General features: G+C 38.2%; 1 pseudogene; it reads left to right on the top strand.

Annotated features, from left to right (window-relative positions):
• Positions 1–2,184: 2,184 nt before the first annotated feature.
• Positions 2,185–2,747, top strand: LOC102496559 (FUN14 domain-containing protein 2 pseudogene; annotated as a pseudogene).
• Positions 2,748–9,171: the final 6,424 nt, after the last annotated feature.

The raw sequence follows: 9,171 nt of genomic DNA, 5'->3' as shown, positions 1-9,171 counted from the left end.
GTAGTAATGTCTTAATCTTGACAAAAACACATGGTATTCATGCTAGAAAAAGCAATGTTGTACGCTGTAAAGATAAATGTGATTAAATATAAATTAAAAACAAAGTTGTTCTTACCACAAAAATAAAAATCCCACCAAAAAGAAAGGAAATTTTGCATTTTTTATAGATGGTGTCTTATTGCTATATCCTTACAAGGTTGAAATAGCAAGAAGGCTCCCTCAGGTCTCTTTAGTAGGGCACTAACCCCACTCTTGAGGACCTGTCCTCATGACATAATCATCTCCCAATAATCATCTCTCCTAATACCATCACTTGGTAATTAGGATTCAACATACAAATTTTATGAGAATACGAATATTCAGACCGTCGTGAGACAGTGCATTTTATGTGTAATATACTTGTTACCATCATTTATACTGTTTCCTCTGAGATTTTTTAAAAAGCAATGTACTGCGCTAGCCTGTGGCCTGGCAGTGAAGGTGACTAGATCCCACATGGCCAGTTGTGTGATTTGCGTCCTAAACCTAAAAGCTTAAAAAACACTTTGGGTGTGTGTGTCCAAAATCCTGAAAGGAGGGAGAGATGGAGGAGAAGGGTCTAGAGTGTGATCATGCCTGATGAGAGGTGCTTTCTCATTGTCCTGTCTGGCACGTGCATTCTCCTTCTGGCAAATTAAAAAAGCAATGTACATGTATTATATTCTTATAGTTATACCATTTCTATTTTTGAAAAGGAAAACAAAATGCACAAATTTAGCAATTACTTTGTATAGTATTTTGCTTTCCTTTCATAGGTTCTTGTACATAATCCTAAACCTGTCCATATTTTTTGCCACGTTATTTAGAAAAAACTATCCTATCTGTTGCCAAAGGTTGAGAAGCCTTGCTTTCTCTGAACTTTTTAGAGTAGATCAATAGACTTCAAAGTTTTCTGTTGACTTACTTTTGTTTGCCTTATTAAAACTAGAATCAATTTGAGAATGGTAATTCCTAGGCCTATTTCTAATGGCAGCTATGAGAATTGTATTCTAAGTTTGTGAGCCTGAAACAAAGGCTTTGCCAGTAAAATGATATACCTTGCCAGTAGGAGGCATACATAGTATGGCTATATTTTCAACATTAAACATTTCAAGAAATCAGAAAAGAAAAATAAAGAATGATCACATATGTGCCCACACAAATGCACATAAAGTGTTATGCTAGCTCATTTCCCTAGGGGTAACCTCTGCTGTTGTTGACCTTGGCATCACTCTTCCTGATTTTTCTTTTTCTTTGTGTCCAAACTCACACATGAACCAATACACAATGTTATAGTTATTTTATACAATTATATCAGTGTCCATATTTTAAGACACAACTTCTTTTTTTTTGGAGAGGTTTTTGCTATACAGCATGTGTACTCGACAGAGACAGAAAGCAAAAAATCACCTTCCGTGGGGAATGGCCACCCCACAATCCCTTCTCCTCCATTTTCCTCTCGGGACCTTGGGCACGCGTGCACACGCACCTGACATGAGTTTAAGCCACCGGGTCTGGGACTTGAATCGTGGTCTACTACATGGGAGTCCAGTGACATAGCCATTACACCAACTGTTGGTCCTGATACAACTTACTTTTTCTTAAATAGATTTTTTAAAAAAAGTCTTTCAAGAGAGATTGATTGAGAGAAAGCAAAAGATAAACACATGCAAGAGGGTCCAATGCCATGATCCTTCCTCGCCCCCTGCCAGCTTTTCATTCAGCCAGGATCACAAACACATGTGTGAGCCTAGCATGTATAGGTTGAGCTGAGAACTAAACCCTGATCTTCCATATGACTTTCAGCCTTGCAGAGCATTGTGCCTCCTGCTGCCCTACACACAGGTGGGCCTCATGCAGATTTTTAAATAGCAGACAACACATGAGCATATTTTTCCTGGTATTTCACAAAATGGTTGAATAAGAACTTATTATCTGTTTCCCAATTAATGGATACTTGGAATGTCACCAATGGTTTGCTGTGTGGAACATTTCTATTGCTCCTACCTGTATCCATTGTTGTACAATATGTGGATTTTTGTGAAAATTAATAAAAAATAGAATCACAAGGCCAAGGAGACCAACTTTTTAATATGGGCTTATAAGTTACTGTGAGTTTGCATTAAAAATAGTATACCACGGCTCTCTTCCACGGCTGCTGTGGGAATGGAAACATCTGTCCCACATGCCGGAAGCCAGCTAGCAGCGGTGACTATATGCCATCCAGTGTTGTACTGCGTGGATCTCCTGCGGGTGTCCTTGCCAGAAGAGCTATTCAAAATGGCCGTGTCCAGTCAAGGAAACTTTGAGGGAAATTTTGAGTCGCTGGATCTTGCAGAATTTGCTAAAAAGCATCCATGGCGGCTCATGGTATTTGGGCAGGAATCTGGGCCCTCAGTGGAAAAATAGGTGGCAACCCAGCTGTTAATTGGAAGTGTCACTGGATGGTGCACGGGTATCATATTCCAAAAGGTTGGGAAACTGGCTACAACTGCTGTAGGAAGTGGATTTTTTCTCCTTCAGCTTGCAAACCATACTGGGTACATAAAAGTGGACTGGCAGCAAGTGGAGAAGGATATGAAGAAAGCTAAAGAGAAGCCGAAGACCTGTAAGAGCAACCAGATACCTACAGAGGTCAAGAACAAGGCTGAGGAGGTGGTGCCATTTGTGAAGAATGTTCAATGACTGGGGGATTTTTTGGAGGCTTTCTGCTTGGCATGGCATCCTAAGAGTGATGACTCTACTTCCATTGTTCCTGGTTTTCCCAGCCAGCAGTCTCCACGCTCCACTATAGGACATTGAGTCACTCTTCCTCTTCTCCTTCGCCTTCTTCCTTCCCATGGCAAATCTGAATGGCTTCTGTAGACATTATTTGGTACAAGTTAACACAGTCCTACCCTGAGTTTGACGGCGGTGGAAGAGACAGTAGATGGTAGCTCTCCTCCCAGTACACTCCCCAGGTGGTCAGTCTGTAGGTCAGTAAGAATGTTCCTTTCCCTCCTAAATGAGACACTTTCCAGAACACATTGCAAGATGGCTTGCCATGGAGGATGCGTGAGAAAGGAGTACACAGATAATTGTTTTATGTGCTGCTTGGAAAGGAATGGAATATATTTCCCTTTAAGCATGAATGATTTTGGTATCTTGGTGTCTACTTTCTTTTTTAGTTTGGTTTTAGATTACACAAAGAGCTATTTATACCTGCTATGATTATCCTAACAAAAAAGGCAGTGCAAATACTGCAGTTAACAACGTAGAACACACCTGTGTGAAAGACATTGTATTTGTGGGGGAGTCTTTAGGGAAACCAACACTAGAAATACGATGTTGGATGATCAGACTTCATGAGTCACTTAGGGGTGCAAAGATGTTGTCCACTCATGTTTTCTACCATAAAGGTCTTTTCCAAAGGCCATGTTATAGTAATACAAATGATTTAGGCAGGCAAGAGAAGAAGCTCTTGGATTTTCATTTCATAGAAAAGGTTTTAAACTTCAAAATGTGAAGTATTCTTCACTTCTTGTCAAAACCTTAGGGGTAACCATACTGCCTCTGGGTCAATTTTGTTAAAAGACTTCAAAAAGTCCCTGGAAATGGGATTAAACTATAAGTTTATTTTGGAACCCAAAAAAGATATGAAATCCATACATAGTTACTTCATAATACATCTTCTCCACGAACTTTTTAAAGATCCAGTTAGAATGAAATACAACATTTAAGTCAGAATTTTTAAGTAACATTCTAGGCATTCAGAATTGAAAAAGATAGCAATAGCACTATCTCAAAATAAATTATTTCCATTAAATATGATGTACTGTCTCACGATGACCTCAACTCTTTGAATGATTCTTTAAAAGTTTTTATACACACACATACTTAGACTCTTAGCTCATTTTGCTTTAATGACCTGTTACCATGTCTGCAACCCCAACTAGAATATCAGCTTCCAGAGGGCAAGGCTTTTGTCTTCTTCAGTTATATATAGGGCCTTCAAAAAGTTCATTAAAGACCAGCCCCATGGCCTAGGGGTTAAGGAAGCTGGATCCCACAATGGCCAACTGTCATTAGAGTCTTGGCCCCAGCAGCTTGAAGAACATGCTAGACTCATGTGCATGCATGCCCCAAATCTTGACAGGGTGCGGGAAATAGAGGAGAAGGGTTCGCAGCATGACCACAACCCTGTTTGAGGTGCTCTCTCTCACCCTCTCTGTCTGGCACGTGCACGTACATGCATACTCTGGGACCTGAATAAACTTGTGGAAAATACGTATTATAAAAGAAACTATGCATGGATTTGAAATATTTTTGCATCAAAATTAATAGAATTTAATTCCATTTCCCACAAACTCTTTGAAGTGCCCTCATACTCACAGGGCTTAGCACTTAATAGGTGCTGAGTATTTATCTAATATACAAACATGGGGAGAAAACTCAGTACTGAAAGTTAGTTTACATGGAAATTTTAACTTGTATATGATCTCTTGTGAAGTATGTGTTTCTGAGGCCATACATTTTAAATGGTTGCCTTTAACCTGTCTTTGGAATGATGTATTAATTTCAAAAATTAAAACCACCAGTGTTGAACTTTAAAAAAGAATATAGTATACCACATTATGACATTTTCCCCTGTTACAGACTACCAATTTAATTGGCCCATGGCTTCTGTAATTTAGCTTTGCTGGTTGGAAAGTGCGTGTAGAAAGACCAGAGTTAAGTCATTTCGGTAAGATGGAATCATGATCTCATGCAGTCATAAGGTGTGCTGTAGTGCCATTAAATATTTAAAATATGTGGCATATCTACAGAACGGTTTTTAAGGGAGAGAGAGAATGGTGGTAGTAGACTACAACAATGGAAATTATAGATAGAACTGGCCTTGGAGCCTGGTGGTTAAGGGAATCAGATTATCATATGGCATATGGCTGATGGTGGTCCCAATCCTGGCACTGGCAGCTCAAAAAACATGCCAAGTGTGTGTGTCCCAAATCCTGACAGGAAGGAGTAGGGATTGTAGCATGATCACTCTCCATTGGGGGTTGCCTTCTCCCTATCTCTCTCTGTCTCTCTGGCAAGTACATTTGGCTTCTGGCAATTAAAAAAAAAGGAATCATAGATAAATGTAACTTCATTGTTTTTTCTAATCCTAATTATTTGACTGCCCAGGTATAAGAAGAAGGACTCCAAAAGACTATATACTAAAATATTATTAGTTGAAATTACTTCCAGAAAGACTACTAGTAATTCACTCATTTAATGAAGTTCCTTAAATATTTTAATAGTCCATATGGAAAATTTATTTTTATCAGTTTAAGACTTTTGTAGGTGCTTTTCCCCTAAGGGTGTAATCACACATGGTTAACAACACTTTCTTCAGTGTCAATTTTAAACTCAAATAAAAACAGATTTTTTTCCTCCTCAATTTGTTTCTGGGAAGAAATGTGTATGCATACATTCATGCAAAGGCCACACACACACACACACACACACAAACTCCCACACCTATGTAGAACTGTATTCCAAATTACAACAGTTCGAATTTTATAAATTGAGTTTTTATTTTTCTCTCCTCATCTTGTCCTCATGGTCCCTCTGAGTGAGAGGTCATATAGCAGATGTACCAAAATCATCCTACAAGCCTGTCATTTCACCCATATTGTTTTCATAAATTTGCTACCTTCCTCAGTGTAAACATATGATTTTCTTCTTCAGTTCACCTGGAAATTGCTTCTTTAAGCTTTCATTTGGAATGGTGGAGATTTGGGCGTTGTCAGCAGTCCAGGGATATATTTGAATAAAATCACACTCCCTAGATCTAGGGCAATGTCATCAATCACAGGTGTGTCAGGGATTTGTCTGGTGGGCCGTACATCTTCGGCTCCAAAATGAGCTCAGTCCTTCACTTAGGAACAGAGTCCACAGCTGACTGGATGGAGACTTTCTATCACTTTCCAAGTGATTGGAGCAAGGTTTTCTCTGGTGAAATCCGTATGTGTGAATGTGTTGATTGAATGTAAGGCTTGTTCCTCAAAAAGCTTTAAGTATTCCAGTAAAAGATCTTATTAAGAGAGCCACATTTACAGGCAACTAAAGTTCAAGGGTAAGTAGAATATCGGAAGAATTTTTACTCCTTCTGATAGTAGGCATTTGGAAGGACACTGAAGAGAAGTTCCAAATATTGACAATAGTTCTAGATTGAATGGATTTGTCCTAAACAGAAACATTTCAACTATAAAGGAAAGCCACATTTTCTAATACAGTCTCTATTAAATTATGAAGGTAAGATGACAATCTATGCTATGGAAAAAGTAGTTTTTGTTTTATATTGGAAAATATAAAAAAGAAAAAAATCCAGTACTATGGTAACTAACCTATCCATGTTTATTATTACTAGTTTGACAGTTCCCTTTTAGTGTAATTTATATTCCAGTGTCTCTTAGACACATAGTCTCCATAAAATTCCATTAGGACATTATATAATAATAATAATAATAATAATAATACTGACCAGTCAGCTAAAGTATGCCGTTTAGTTATTTTCTCATTCAGTTCTCATAAAAGATCTGTGATTTACAAATTATATTCATTTGCTAGATATGAATGAAAGTTGAAACTTAGAGTGGTATGTCTTTTGAGCCACAAATTTGGTAAGTTTGGCCCTTTGCCAATGCAGTTCTGTAGCATTTTCTCTTTTGATCTTCTGTTCGCAATTAGCATCATCATATTGCATTTATTGTCCATGCTGCTGTGTAGCCTTTATAGCAATACTTTCTAGTGACTATCACATGCATTAAGTGGAGTGTCAAAGAAATCAAATTATTGTAGAGTTGAACATCGTAATTACATTTAAAAGATTCAGTAGAGTGCTTTGTTATACACACACACACACACACACACACACACACATATTTAAGCACATGATCTTTTTTATAGTTTGTATTATTTTCTTAGAATGTATGTTTATGGTTAAAATTTATGCTAGAAAAAGAGAAGAATGGACTTTTTCAGCTCCCTTGTTGTGTATTATCAAACTTTTCAAAAATGGTTATGTTGATCTACAAATTTATCAGCTAATTCTTGACAGTAGTAGCTTTCCCACCCCTTTATCAACATCAACATAATTCAGCCTTCACAAAATATTTAAAATTGAAATATACTGAAATAATAATTAAAGTATTGTGAATAAAATAATGAGTTCGAGCGTCTTTGTATCTCTCCCACCCACTCCCTGAAGTAATGAATGTTTATAGCTTCTTATCCTTGTTGCTAAGGCATTTTCTATGGTATGAGCTGTATCTATCTGGCTATCATCTATTTTCCTATACCGTCTACCATATCTATCCAAAATAGTATGACATGCATTAATCTTTTAAGTTATTTGGTTAGTTATCTACATAATAGATATCATACTATTTCAAAGCATGACATGGATATGCCAGGTAACCTCAGAGAGGGTCTCTTTCCATATTTCTGCCTTTCTGCAGGGGCAGACTAAATGTTCAGTGCTGGTTAGCTGGTTTCAAGGCAAGGATATTCTGCCTTATCCTGGAACAGCCTCAGTTTTATGCTGATGATGTGTCCCTGCTCTTGGGGCTGGATTTTTTTCATCAGTCTTACCACTTCCCTCTATGTTAAGGAGACATTTAATGTACTGAGTACCAAATAGTTTTCTGCCTCTCCCTCAGGGACATGGCATGTTTTTTCTTTTCTCTTTCTCCACTTTCCTTAGTCACATTGTCTGTCCTCTGGCATAGGGTTTGCTGCTCTTTCCCCAGTGGCTTCAACCTTTTGTTACTTAGGAAGAAGGTCCAGGTCTTCTCTGTGTCTTTCTCCAGAGGCTACACTTTCCCCCTCCTGACTGACCACACTGAGGGACCAGGTTTTTTTTTTTTTTAACTTAAAGAAGTATTTACCTAATTCTATTTATTGTTATTATTATTATTTTTTATTTGCCAGAGAGAGAAACAGAGGCAGAGAGAGAGAGAGAGAGAGAGAGAGAGAGAGAAAGCAAGCCACCAGGTCCAGACTTGAACTGCGGTTGGTCATGTGGAAGTCTAGTGCCTTAACCACCATGCCACTCACTGGCCCCAAGGGAGCTGTTCTTCAGCTGTCTTTCTTACTCCCATTCCTGTATACTTGGCAAAGTCCACAGAGAAAACTCTGTAAGTGGGTGCAAAGTCCATTGTGCCTGTGACTTTTAGGGTTTCTATCCTTTATTCTAGCTCACATTGGGCTTTTCACAGTTCACTAAAAGTTTAGCCAGATCCTTTTCATCGTCTTGTAGGAAGATCTCATTTTCCTCCTGCTGCAGGTGTTAAGCTATGGCTTGTGCCCTGTCTTTCCTTTGATGTCAGAGTAGTTGATTATTCTACTACCTCAGCTTTTTGATGTGTTCAAGAAACATTATACTTTTGTAGATTATCTTGCTTTTTCTTATCATTAGGGTAGAGTGACATTCTTTCCAGCTTTCTACATCTTAGGTTGAGACTGGAAGTTTGTCTAAGCTCAAAATTTGCAGGATATAGAAATCTCGATTAATAGGTTTTTATTGTTTGTCTTGTTTTAGTTTAGCATTTAAAAGGTATTCCTGCTTTTCTTTGTCCTCAATGATTCCTCATGCGAAGAGCAAGCATTGAATGTCAGCTGACATTCAAATCAGTGTTTTCAGTGTTTAAAACATCTTTATTTTTGCTTGCCTTTTTTTTCTGATTGCTTTCAATGTTTTCTCTGTTATTTTTAGTCTTTGATGGTTTTGTGATATTTTCAGATCTGTGATCTTCTCTTTTTTTTTGGAGAGGTTTTTGCTATAGGGCACGTACGCTCGCCAGAGAGAGAGAGAGACAGAGAGACAGAAAGCGAGAAATCACTCCCTAGGGGGGATGGCCACGCTGCAATGTCTTCTTCATTCTCCTCTCGGGATCTTGGGCGCGCATGTACACACGCCTGGTGTGAGTTTTAAGCCACCCGGTCCAGGACAGGAACTACGGTTGACTACGTGGGAGTACAGCGACATAGCCTTTACTCTAACTGCTGGTCCCCAGATCTGTGATCTTCTCTACCAAATGTTAACTCTTCTTTAAAATCTGCTTAGTTTTTATTATTTTTTTTTACTTTCCTCCACTTTTTTTTTTTTTTTTTTTTTGTGGTTTTCACTTT

The sequence above is a fragment of the Tupaia chinensis genome, unplaced genomic scaffold, assembly GCF_000334495.1.
Source record: "Tupaia chinensis unplaced genomic scaffold, TupChi_1.0 Scaffold000355_1, whole genome shotgun sequence".
NCBI classification, from domain to species: domain Eukaryota; kingdom Metazoa; phylum Chordata; class Mammalia; order Scandentia; family Tupaiidae; genus Tupaia; species Tupaia belangeri.
The sequence above is the reverse complement of the archived record's forward strand: the minus strand, read 5'-3'. Positions and strand labels throughout refer to the sequence as shown.